At 42.1% G+C, this 12,150-nt stretch overlaps 1 protein-coding gene across 36 annotated transcripts in view; it reads left to right on the top strand.

The window, feature by feature from the left end:
• Positions 1 to 12,150, top strand: part of HIC2 (HIC ZBTB transcriptional repressor 2) — an 89,944-nt gene that overhangs the window by 34,203 nt on the left and 43,591 nt on the right. For 20 of the 36 annotated variants that reach the window (XR_011135025.1, XR_011135026.1, XR_011135024.1 and 17 more), the window contains one exon: positions 7,663 to 7,732. The exons of the other annotated variants lie outside the window; for them this stretch is intronic. The gene's annotated coding sequence lies outside the window, so the exon portion shown is untranslated. The remainder of the gene's footprint in view (positions 1 to 7,662; positions 7,733 to 12,150) is intronic. 36 annotated transcript variants of the gene reach the window in all.

Below are 12,150 nucleotides of genomic sequence, written 5' to 3'. Positions count from 1 at the left end.
CTGTTACATTTGCGTGAGCACACACACCCACTCCCTTTAGACTGCAGTAATTTATTTGGTCTATTTTATGTCAGATGGTCACTTGAAACTATACCTCTTGCCTGTCAGCAGCTGTAGTTGTTTTGCTAAGTGAGTATCTAAAGTGAGACTTCCTTGTGCAAATGTGTATTTTAGACACTGTCACCAGAAATCCAGTGGTTCTCCTCTCTCCCTACCCCTCCCATCCCCTTCAGCTGTTTAAATTTCAGGACACATGGCTTAAATGAACGTATGTTTGGAGTTTGCAAAATGGCTTGGATGACAGGAGAAATTGGATCACACAATGAAAGTTCAGAACGCAGCCACCAATTGGTACAACAGGAGTTTGCAGCTCCCCTACGCTTATTATTGTCTCAGCATAACATCTAGCAATGTGCATTTCTCACATCCCCCTCTTAAAAATGGTAACGCAACTGAGATGAGCAGGCGGAGGAATGTCACCACCTCCCTTTGAGTGGCTGGGCTGTCAGCCGTTGCTTTCTGTGGTACCCCCAAGGGCTGTGGGTATCGGGGTGGAGAAGGGCCTGCACACCTTATTGTGCCTTCTTGCTTACGCTGGAGAATCTCCAGCTTATCCTGCCAGTGCAGTGACTCTATGTGGAGGAGGGGGAGAGGTGGTGTTGCAACCTCTGAGAAAATTAGTTGTCTCTATTTTATCTTTTGCAGCTGCAGCATTTTTTTCCCCCTCATCGCTCCCCCTCCCCATGCAAGTGGTATGTCTGAACCATATCCTTCAAAACCAGTTTTCTAAGCAGATTAGATGGGTAGCAGAGACAGCTATGCAATCAGGCAAAAATGTGCACTCAAGCCTTCATTTTGTGCAGTGGCCGGAGCAGTAAGTGTCTACCACCTGGATTTTTTTTTTCTTCATTCTCTCCTTTTCCTCTTAGTCCATGGTGCTGTGTCTCTCACTGAAACTAAACGCTCATCCTGGTCTCTTACAAAATCAAAAATAGGGAGGGGAAGGAAGCTGGTTTCCATGTTAGTAGATGCTAACATGAAACAGTGTGCTCTGTGGCTGGCACACTTCACTATGTGAAGTGACATTTGCTCCCTGTGAGCATGTTGAAGGACAGTCTGGGGATTACCCTCGAGTCTTCCAGTACCAAGCCTCCCCTGATTAGTCAGGAAAACCAGTGTCTAAGTTTAGTGCCCCTCTGAATTCAGTATACTCTCCTGGATTTGCAACTGCACATGAGTTTGGTCTCTCACTGCCCCGTATCTTTCAGTGCTCCAAATCAGTCTTGTTGCATGCTAGGAATCTGACAATAATGGTCTTCACCTGCTTTGAGATATCATGAGAACTCTTAAGCATCAGTATTGGTTTCATGCCGGGTCTCTGACAGGACAAGAAGCTGAATGTAGGGTTAAGCTCTTCAGACAAGTTTGGAAACCTTACAGCTTGTTCAGTGTGGGTGGAAAGTGGGGATAGGTTAGTGGGCTGAGTGGCAGACCTGAGGAAAAGAGAGTTGAGTAAGCTTTGGCTTTCTTCCAAGAGAGGAAATAGAGCAAAGTATCCCAGGAGCCATTTGTTGCTTCCCTGGAGGACAGGAAGGAACCCGGAGCAAAGCGATCCAGAAGCGCTTTTCACTGAGTCTGGAGAAACATAGGGCTTAAGAGGGAGAGAACTCAAATTATGTAAACTAGAAAAGAGAAGTTGGGGATTGAGGTTTGGGAGAACTAAAAAGGAGGAGAGAAAACAAAGCCTAGCTGCTTTCTTTCCCATATAAGGCATGGAGAAGGAAAGAAAAGAGAAACTAACCTGAAGACATTGGTGTGCTTCGTGGGGTATGAAAAAAAACTACTAGAAGCCCAGAAAAACTAAGTTATATTTGAAATACTGAGAGAAAACTGAGTTTTGAAATGTTGGCTCAAAGCACATGATTATCTCCTGCTGATCCTCCAAAAGTAAAGAATTCCTCTGAGAGGATGTAAAAATTGCAAACAAAATGAAGACTGGCCTAAAGGGAGTGAAAAAGTGGATAGAAAGCTGGTTCGATGTGTCAGCCATAAAAGCAGTGAGATAGGATCATAAAGAATTCAGGTTTTGAAACACAAAGAAATCACATAGAGATTTTTCACACTGACTTGTATACGGAGTCCTTGGGTGTGCAGCATTGCCAAATTTACCCTTGTTACAGGGGCAACTTACATTTTTAGTTCCCACAAAAGCCATACACCATCTGTTTGAATTACTCAGAGAAAAGGTTTGTCTCCTTATTCCCCTTCTATTAGATGTGACAGATTAATGTCTTTAAGGGCAGATCACTGTTAGGCTAAATCTTTCTCTGGTTATGATTCCTTATAACTATAAAACAGTCACAAGGTTATGGGGTTTAAAAAGAGAGGTTTACTACAGTTTCCAACACTGAAACTACAGGCTAAGTCTCTCTCTCTCTCTCTCTCTCTCTCTCTCTTTTTCTCTCTCTCTCTCCCTCTTTTTTTTTTTTTTATAAAGTAAATCAAAACCATACATGCATACACACTCTGCCTTCACTCAGATACATAAACCTAGGGGTAAGAACACATATTATAAGACAAACATTATACAGTCTACAGGAAAACTAGTAAAATAGCCTTTTGTGAATATATACTAATCCTCACGTAGAATCCTCTCAACTTAATGTTTGCCAAGCCTCAGTTGGCTTCACCCATAACGTCTGGGGCAGAGCTCAGAGCCTTCAGCATCTCCACCAGCACAGGTTTCTACCCAGCTACTGTAAAAGCCGTATCTGTGGCTCAACCAGAAGTAACACTCAGAAATCTATTGCAAAACCTCTACGTCAGTACTTGTCAGCTCTCTCTAAACTAGACATTATACTCTGTTGATAGTATAGGACCTCAATCCTGCAGTCCTTGGGTCACAACAAGAACTGTGCAGGAGGAAAATGGGCGCTGCTGATATTGCTATAATTCAAGTTCCCTGTTGGGGAAATTTCTGTAAGAGTGAGCTTCATTCACCAAGTTATTTTTTTTTAAGACGTTCTGTAAAAATGCCTGTAGGAAGGTGCTGCTGTGGTCAGTATGAGCCTGGTTTAAGTTTTTCTTTGGAGGGGCTTTTTCGGGGAAAAATACAGTTTCTTTAAAATAGAAACATTTTTTCTAGAAAAGCCCTGTTCTTCATTTCTTTTCCCCTGTAAAATTAATGATTTATCTTTTTTTACCAGAAATATTATGTTGACTAGTGCAGGCTACTTGCATGGGAATACCTCTTTGTTTGGCTTTTCTTCAACTGGTCTAAAACGTTTCACTCGGAATTGGTTCAAAACACTGTGTTGCATTTGTAGCAGTGCCCTGCTGTTAACTACTGCTCTGAGAGCTGTCGTTTGGCTTGTCTGTTCTCTTCTGCTGGACACCCAGAGGGCCTTGGACTTCTGACATGGCATTATAGATCTCCCTGAGACCAAACCATACCATGGGACGCCTCTGTGAGTGCTATGGGAATTGTTTTCCAGCCAGAAAGACTGACCCAGAAGTGAGAACAGGGTTATCAGGCTGCCAAGCTGCAGCGTCTGTGAGGCAATGCAACGTTGTGGGAATAAAAGCGGTTCAATAGTGTACTGACTCAGAACAAAACTTCTCGTGTCAGGTCACCAAACCAAAATGAACCAACTTTGGTTTCAGTAATGTCAGAATATTCCATGTCAAATGAGACAATATACATTGATGTTCATGAATAGTTTTTGTTTTTTTTTTTAACTTGTGAACTTCCGTTTACAAAGAGTCTCTAATTTCAGTTTTTCTCCCTGATTTGGGATGAGAGCAAATGTTGAAATACTAGAATTTCTTCCTTCCTGGTGAGGAGGCAGCTGATGAGTATGAGCAACCAGTTTCAGGGTTAAGACAGCTGACTCTGAAGACTTGTACATTGGAGCACGTGATGATGGGGCAGATAGGTGATGGAGGGGAGGGGAAGAGAGAGGAATGTGAAGCAGCAAAGAAGGCAAGAACAGAAGAGTCAGGAGAAGAGAGCAGAAGTTTCTACTCAGCTCCCTGGGCTCTAGGAACTGCTACATTTTTGTACTGTGCCGTGCCATTGGCCATGCCTAGCGCAGCACCTCCTGCTTTGCTGTGTGATGGGCACAAATGCGAGGCCATGCCACCTTGAGAGCTCCCTGCCAAGAGGGCTTGAAGCCCTCCTTGGAGAGGGCAAGGGCCGGGCGAGCTGAAGCCTCGTGGTTCACACCAGTGCAGAACTAGGCAGCGCTGAGCAGTTTCACTTCTGCTGGCTGAGAGCAGTTGAGCCCTCCTGTGCTAATCAAGCAGGGATGTGAGTGCAGGACTGGAAGATGGGCCTTATGCAGTTCTCACCCTGGCTCTGAGCAGGCTTGCCTGCAGCTCTTGCAAGTTAGATAATCTCTCCACCACCAAATCCTTCTCTGCAAAATGTAGAAAGACTAGGAATATTCCTCTCTGATGTGAGTGGGCAGAAGCATTAGTTACTGTTTGTAACACACTGCAGAGAGTTTCTTATGCTGATGCTTTTATTATTTAACAAGTTTCTTAACTTTCTTTTAAATACACCAAATTGATACACTACATCCATCCATCAGCAATGCCCTCCAGGAATGAGTACCTAATTAGAGAGCAGGACTTGTGAAAAGACAAACCCAGGTTATGCACAGAACAGGTTTCTCCAGTATTTATTGCCTACATTACTGGCCAAGCTTCCTTGTAAGTAATAGTCAAATAATCGGCCTGGGTCCTTTTGTGAATGGCTTGAGTCTGTGTGGTCCTCCTTTGTTAGAGCAGCTCATGGTTTCTGAAAGCTTCTGCACCCCCTGTTCTGAACAGCAGAGCCTGGTGGCACCAGCTGCTTCTGCCTGGAACAAACATTTGCATGTGACATTTAAAAAAAAAAAATTCAAAATATATTTGCGTTTTCTTATCCTCTCATTTTTCAGTCCTTCTCAGAACTCTAGAAATGTTAAAAGACAATTATATTTAACTTTTGCTACAAGCTTCTTTTAAACAAGTAAAGCTTGAAGAGGAAAGAGAAATCTTTCCTTCAGAAATAAAACAACAGCCAGTGTTTGGAAATATTTTAACAATAGAGCATATGGGAGTCCCAAACTATTAAGCTTTATTATTCAGAAGGCGGAAAATGTGGTTTGATATTCAATTGATATACAGCATAAATGAGAGCCGCAAACTCGGCTCCCTTGAGCTGGGATTCAGATGTTCTCTTGAATATAATAACTAACACTTTGGCCTAGTTCCATAGAATGCATCCAGCTTGCTGATCACAAGCCAAGAACTATAGGCTTTTTTTTTTTCTTTCCTTCTCTTCTCCAAAGCACTTTCCTCTCCTGCCAGCGTGAGCTTTTGGCCTGAATATAAATCTCTTGATATTAGGTGCTTATAGAAAATGGGGAGGATGCAAGTAGTGCACAGCAGTAGAGCTCTGTGTGTGTGCATGTGTGTTTGTTTTTCTTCTGCTTTAATGATAATAAGGTTTCCCCTCTGTGATATGCTGTTGGAGGATTACATTGGTCATTTTAGGTGGGAGCTTCTTTGTTCCTTTTTCACTGTTTGTTTCGTATTGCTGTGGGAGCAGGTGAACATCTTTAGGGTTACTGCGAAGTAGTGCCAGAGACCACGAGAGTGTGGAATATGTTGGACAGAGAGACTGGAAGTGGTTTCGGTTTCTTTTTTGGTGATTTGATTTGTGTATATTTATTTGCGTCTTTTCGTGTTCCTATCATGTGTCTCTCAACTTTCTCTCCTATGGGGAAATAATCCATAAAAGTTGCTATAAAATACTAAATACCTTGACTTAGATCACATATGTGCAAAGGGGGACTGGAGGTTACACAGATATTGTGATCAAGTGATTGCAGGCTGGATTACCTGCTATTTTTTGACACAGGATTCCTGATTTACTCAGTGTACAGGATGGGCCAGCTTTGTCATTGTGACACTGGATCTGGGAGGTGTGGTATGAATAAGAAGGAAGATGAGAAAAGGTCTTGTGGGTCAGCCAGTTGAACGTTGTCCTGAAATCTTCAGTTCTGCATCTGTATTTGTCAGAGCGTTCCTCTGAGATGCTAGTATCATCCTTGGAAGTGGCTAAACGATGCCTATGGAAACTTTCTGCCCTGTGCCCCTCACCAGAAGCCAATTGCCTGTGGACAGACCCCTGCCATGGAAAAACATGCAGGTTGTCAAAGTGGGAAGTGCCATTTATCCCTGGAGTTGGAGGGTAAAGTGGCACAAGAGCATGAGGCTGGGCTCGCAGAGCAGGACCTTCTCCTTGCGCAGAAAAGGGCGGAAGAGTTGCCTCCTGAGCATTGGGTGCAGTTACCAGGAAAGATGCCAAATACGCGGTGAGGACCATCACTTACTGGATAGTGCTTATCATCCGTTGAGGAGGAACTGGCTGTGATGTTTAACAGTCAGGTATATCAAAACCAAACCAGGTCATGCTCTAACAGTCCACTTCTGTTCCCTCCTTATAACACATGCAACACGTGATGGCCTTGAATATACTTCAAGTTGCAGGTGTTCCAAGACTTTTTTCAGATCTTTGTACTGCAGGAATTCATGAGTGTCTATAAGTAATACTCCCCACCAGTTTTGTGACAGACATCCTACATTATGTTGGGTCCTATCTTTTCCAGTTCTCTGAATCTGAAATCCACCAAAGAACTCACTTCATGGATTCATGGATTTATTTCCCCTAAATAGGTTAGAAGTCTCCAGAGTTAACCTATTGATCTCACATTTTGCTTTATAGATGTGATAAGCCCAAGGAAAAGTCTTACGCTTTATGTTTAAGTCCACGATTTCCTGTAATACAGAACATTATAGAGAATACAAGTTGCATACTCTAAATTTCGAGTTCAGGTTTGGCTTCTGTCTTTCCTCCATCCCTCTTTTCAGTTTTTCATGATAGCTGAAATTTTCCATGTTTTTGTCTCAACCCACACAGATTTTTTCCTTTGGGGAAAACTGGAGCAAAATCAATTTTAGTGCAATTTTTCAAGCCTTCTTGACTTGCACCTACATCTGTTTGGTGTGGGGGAGTGGAATTTTATCATAAAAGTTTGATTTATTTAATGTATTCAATAAGCATCCAAGATGTGCCAGGTACTTTCTCAGTCCTTTTTGGATGAGAAATCTTGCAAGCTAAGAACCTAATAAACAAGGAAGCTACAGAACTCAAAACCTCCCTGCTCTCCAAATATCTAAGGAATAAACGGAGTCTGAACAAAATCTATCCAGAGACCTGTCAAGTACAAAATGTCACATTCAGTACTGACAAAAGACTTACATTAGAGGAACAACTATATTTTTAACATATGTCTTGACCCTGTTATCTGCCTAAGTTACAACAAACGGAGTTATGTCCATACAGCAGCTCTACTTTCACTGCAACTCTGAGTCTATTTTTATTGATGCACCGATAGATATGATTGTATGATACTGTACTAAATAAGGGCTCATCTAAACAGGGTCATTGATTTGGACCAAGGTAAGTTACAAACTTGAGTGGAAGAGTTATTCCCATTTAACTTCAGCATCCTAACAAAGAGGTGATTGGGAATAGTTAATAAGGAACAGCTGTTCTGGAATAACCCCTTTTTAAGATAAACCCTTACTCTTTCTATAATTGCATTCTAGGAAGCTATTCTGTACTGAATCAGCATGGGATAGAGTGCCTAGAAGACGTTCAGACCAAGCACAGCTAGCGGTGAGTGGGGCAATATACACTGGGATGCCCTATTGCAAGTATTATGAGTGAGCAGAACAGCAGAATTGGTTGCCTGTGCATTTCTCTAGAATGCAACAGAAAGTTTTAAATCAAACTCATTGTACAAAGGCCTTTCTTAGCAGGGATGAAGCATTAGCTGCCTGTTACTGTCTGAGCATTAACCTTGTGTTATGGACAGAGAGCATGTGTCAACTTGTAACTGATTACAATTCAATTAAATATTGGGGTGTGGAAAGGACTAGTATGCTTTTTAAAATGTGTCTATTTACTGTATTATGTGTAGAACAATCAATTCACCAAATCCATCTGATTACCCAGCAGCAGAAAAAGACAATTGGTTGACTGTGTTTTATTGTTTCTAAGATGGAGAAAAAGTTACTGTATTTTTTTTAATTGCCTAGTCTTGTTTGAGAAGAGCCTACACTAACAAACTAAATAAAAGAAAAGCCAGTAGTTTATAACTCCAAAGAAATTTGTCCTGTAGTGTGAATTTTTGTACTTGACCTTGTTGAGAGACAGTGATCTTCTGTTTTAATGTAATGTAATTTTGATACAGTTGCTGTTCATTCATAGTTCTTCTCTTGACTTTTGGAATTCTTCCCTTCCCTTAAAAGGGAAGGTGACAGGCTGGAGTGGAGAAGCTCCAACTGGAGTCCTTTGGATGTTAATCCACCCTGACTTTCTTAAGCCTCCTACTTAAATCATTATCTTAATGAATCACCACTGCTGCTGTCTTCAGTGCTACACAGGAACATGCAAATTTTAAACAGCCTGGGGGAAAGACCTTTTTGTCTGTAAAGTGCTCTTATACTTGCATTTAGATGCTGCCATGATAGGTACCTTGGATACTAGTTCTGCCTAACCCAATGGATAGATCATGGGGTATAGTGTATCACTGGTGTATGCCTGCTAGGCAGCTCTCGGGGCTTGCCTCTGAGGGGAGATGGATGTGATTCTGCTACTGACTGTAAGAAACAGCTTTAGCTCAAGTGGTTGAAGCCAGACTGCTGTGCAGGTTTGTGATTTATCTGACTGCCTGTTGGCTATGCTTTTGTTTAGTTGCAAAATGGCAAAGAGTTAAGGGAATGGGACTGGGGGTGGGGAGGGTCTCTCTTCAGCTCTGCAGCTGCCATTGTGACTTTGGGGCAAGTTTCTTCACCTCTCCACTTGACTTTTTTCCAAGCACAAAGAAATACGACATGCCAATGTTAATTTACCAATAAAATTTCTCCCAAATAGGTAAAGCAGGGAAGGAAATTTAGTACACTCGGAAAACTATCAGCTTGCTGGAAAGTCTTATGAGCATTTGTTTGAAATAAAAATGCATGCAGTGAAACAACTGTGAAGTGTCTCCAAGACTTCCAGCGTTGTAATGTTCAAGTTTTTAGTTGAAGACTCAGCTTGGCTAGGTACTGAGCTTTACCCAGTTCCATCTCCCCTAGATGACCACTTGAGAAATGTTTACTTGTTGATGGTGGAGGTGGAAAGAGAGCAATGTATGGCTGTTTCAGATGGCAAATCTTTGCAGTTATGTTCTATATATATATAAATATTTGATTCCTTTACTGAGAAAGTGGTTTTACAGAAATGTCCTAGACGATGAGAAGTATTCTTCCTCAACTGCAAAGTATATTCAGCCATTGTCCCCTTTCTGTGCCTCAAAAGAAGAGCCCATTCCCTTACTATGGGTAACTTGTTCTCACCAGTAATGGTTCTGCATTCAGAACAATGACAGGATGAATACTGAAGATATTAGGCGAATGGAAATCCTGTACTCTCAGCTGGGAGGGGATTATATTAACAGAACTGAGCTAAAGTGCGTTTTCTGCGGTAACGTTATCAATAGTCCCAGTCATGTCCATGCTGGATTGCTGGGAGAGTTATGCCCACAAGAGGCCAGAACATCTCACAGAGGGCATCCTTGTTCTTCTCAGCCAAATCTTGTCTGAAACCAGTTGAGCTGGAACTAGGTGTTTTTAAACTAAGAGGAAATGCATTCTCTTGGTTCACACTAAAGCTAAATAACATGTCCTCAATTAGTTACCAAAGGAAGGAGATGCGCGCAAGCAGAGCATGCTGACTTTTTGCAGCTCAAGGCCTGGACAGGAGTCCAGTGTGAGGAAGGAGATGCTAACTGCTTCCTTATCCATTTGTGCTCACCCTCCTGGAGAGACACAAACAACTACTCCTGTGACTCTACCTTCTTCCTATCTGATGTAGTTCTGAAGAGACTGCCGCTTTCTTGTTTGAGGCACTTTTTGCAAACTGCAGTGATAATTTTTCTGCTCATTGCGAATGTTTTCTGTATTCAGCCTCCTAGCTCGTTCTGCTCCCTCACTGGATGACAACATTTTATAAACAAGGGATTCATTAATTGGGAAGCCATCTGGTGGATTCAGCACTTTAAGAGTGGGGATTTCAGAAGAAATACCAGAAGTGATTTGTGTGTGTGTGTGTGTGTGTGTGAGAGAGAGAGATTTCAAAAGAGAAAAAACCGAGGTGACTAACATTTGAAACATTTGAACATTTGTGTGCAAAACTTAAGTGCAACTTTCACTCATTCCATTCTCAGAAAGTAATGGGGATGGGTGTGACCAGATCTTTGGCTGACTTTCTGAACTGCCTCTATGCCAGAACCCTAGTAAGGGATTAGGTGGAATTTTTAATTCCATTGAGTAAAAATGATGTCCTGTCCCACGTTACTTTACTTCAAACAGAAGAAGGGGTACTCGTCTCCCCCTCTTCCCCCCCACTTAAAGCACCCAGTTGTAGCTGAATTATTTTTGCAGGCGCTCTATGCAAAACATTCAGAAAATGAGATATCCAGAAGGAAAGTTTAGCTTCTAGTTTGTTGAACTGCCTTACACTATTCACCCAGTTTTTGCATGCTACCTTATGATTGCAGGCAGTAGTAGAGTTGTGTCCATGTGCAAAGGTTATTTCAATAGTTTGTTCATTCAGATTGAGAGGTCTGTAACTATGGAAGTAAAAAACGTGTCTGTGCTATTATTTTGTTAAACTGTCTTGAGCTACTTTTGTTAACTGCATGTTCACAGGATTCTGTGTTTGCTCAAATTACCTGCTCAGTTTTCTCATCAGGTAACCTGAGATGCAGCGTTCCAGCTCATAACTTTATGCTTTATGTTATCTTTCTCATGGTGCGTTACGATGCCTTCCAGAAATTCTGAAATTGGGGTCAAACAGACTGCTCTGATGTTCCTCCTAGCTTTCACTGATTTGGTAGTGTTTGAGCTGCTACTAAGAAGCATAGAGAAATTGCAGCTGAGCATTGTGACTGACAGTCCTGTTAAGAAAAAAGTGATGCACAAGGTATTACACAGGTAGATGAATTTGGATCTGCAAGTATATATATCTCTAATTTTAATGGCTTTTGGAGTCATGGTAGTTGAGCTAAGAACAGGGAGATAAACCAAGCAATTATATGGAGCCAGTATATTTGGTGGAGCACACCTCTTGGGATTAGTGATGACCAATGAGGTAGGGTAGTGAACTGTACATTATGGTGCCTAGCCTGACTGATCCTTGCACAAGAGTCACCCATATTAATAGGCAGAGGCCTGGGGAATTTCTTAAGGCCAGGATATTTGCTGCAATGAGCTTAAGAAAGTTTACTTGGTTGGTCAATATAGATTTTAATGCAACAATGCTTTCCCCTGCCCGTTGAGGGGATCCATGTACCCTCGGCTTCCCTGCCTTGGGTGAGTTCTCACTGGACACCTGGGAAAGTAGCTATGAGCTTTGAGTAGCTGCAGGCTGGAAGACGTGGGAAGTCTTTGGAGGGGGGAAATGGCAGGGATCTGAGAGCTGTGAGTTTCAAAAAAGGCAAGTAATAATAGGAGAAAGGGCCCTGATGCCTTGCATGGCTTTTTTTGGGAGCAAAGAAAGGATCCTGGCAGATGGGTAGGAGAGGGAAGAGGAGGGACCTCAGTTATCTCCCCTGACCAGGGAGAGGGTGTTTCTGCCTTTGACCGCTTGTGCTTCGGCAGAGCACCGTGCTCCGCACCCGTGCTGAGGCTTGGGTAGCTGTGGCAGCGAGCACAATGCAGGCCAGGAAATGGGTGTGTAGCATTTGTTGTTTTGTTGTTGTTGTTTTTTTTAAATAGACATTTGACAATAAAGGAGGGGTTTTTTGTTATGAGTTAAGTATACCTTCACAAAACAATCAGCCAAGTTGCACCAACTATGAACTTAAAATTAACAAAACCAGCAAGTAATGCTTTCAGGGTTGTTGTTGTTGTCGACTGTTTATAAACAAGGCAAGGTTTGCGGTAGGGTCTTACATAAGGTCAACTAATAGTGGCAAAATCAGGTGAGGACTTGGACACAAAAGTATTTCTTTGGAAATAAATGAAGACAACACATATGTTTCTATTTAA

The sequence above is a fragment of the Struthio camelus genome, chromosome 17 (genome assembly GCF_040807025.1).
Source record: "Struthio camelus isolate bStrCam1 chromosome 17, bStrCam1.hap1, whole genome shotgun sequence".
NCBI classification, from domain to species: domain Eukaryota; kingdom Metazoa; phylum Chordata; class Aves; order Struthioniformes; family Struthionidae; genus Struthio; species Struthio camelus.
Note: the sequence above shows the minus strand (reverse complement) of the source record. Positions and strands in the feature narration are given on the sequence as shown.